Raw genomic sequence first — 995 nt, 5'->3', positions numbered from 1 at the left:
TATATATTTTTTTCTTTCTGTACGGCACTTTAGATGCAGCTATGATTGTTTTTTAAGTGCTTTATAAATCAAGTTGTGATTCATGTATTTGCAGATGTATCTTCATTGATGCTTTTTCAAAGTAGCCTACTGTCGAAAAAAACGGCTTTCCTATATTTTAATTTAAAAAACGTAACTTCACCTGTGTTTTGTAAAAAGACTTTCTGAATTAATGTAATGATGCAAAATCCAGCATTAAAAAAAAGATTGCTCATACATTCAAAAAGCTGAGTGTGTATATCTAAAATCACGAAAAAAGTAAACGCTGTGAATTCCAGTCTTGTAAAAATAGATCTCATTTTCTATCAATTTTAATGCCAGAATTACATTATTTCTTTAATATATATATATTTATGAATAAAAAGGCTCTCTTCTTCTATTTCCCATTTTAAAAGGTCCACTTTCTCATACCTCCCAATATTTCCTTTGAATAAAAATCCCGAATATCAACGTAATTTTATTTCCAATCAAATCTGTCAAATGAACGTAAAAGTTTGAAAAGGAGCAGCACATTCAACAACGTGCCACGGAGAATTAAGAGATGAAAACTATTTGGAATCCAAGTTCAAAGGTAACTCTGGGCTGTATTTCAAACATGTCAACGTTGCAGTCATTTCATCGTACCGCGTACGAAGCGCTAACAGTGACCATGTTGCATCGCAGCGTACGGCGACGCATCAAGATCAGAGTAATAATAATAATAAGCACTCCTCCCATAAGAGCTTGGTTGCTTGAACAGTTGACGTACCGGGCGGCAGGCAGGCTTCGGGTGCGCTCTTCTGTCAGCACCTCGTCGGATGGAACAAAGCGGCGTCCGGAGCATCGACCGCGGCCGCTCGAGCTGAGCTTCCGCCCCTCACGAGTGCGTTCTTTCTTCGCCGCAGCGTTTTGCGTGTTTTGGCCGCCACTCCGCACTCACCAAGTTAGAGTGCTCTAGGCGCGTGTGGGGCGGGGGG

General features: G+C 40.1%; 1 protein-coding gene across 1 annotated transcript in view; it reads right to left on the bottom strand.

The window, feature by feature from the left end:
- Window positions 1–988, bottom strand: part of drd2l (dopamine receptor D2 like) — a 7,643-nt gene extending 6,655 nt beyond the window's left edge. The window contains exon 1 of the mRNA XM_019868924.1: window positions 788–988. The gene's annotated coding sequence lies outside the window, so the exon portion shown is untranslated. The remainder of the gene's footprint in view (window positions 1–787) is intronic.
- Between the last annotated feature and the right edge of the window lie 7 nt (window positions 989–995).

Source organism: Hippocampus comes, unplaced genomic scaffold (assembly GCF_001891065.2).
Source record: "Hippocampus comes isolate QL1 unplaced genomic scaffold, H_comes_QL1_v1.1 scaffold67, whole genome shotgun sequence".
NCBI lineage: Eukaryota > Metazoa > Chordata > Actinopteri > Syngnathiformes > Syngnathidae > Hippocampus > Hippocampus comes.
The sequence above is the reverse complement of the archived record's forward strand: the minus strand, read 5'-3'. Positions and strand labels throughout refer to the sequence as shown.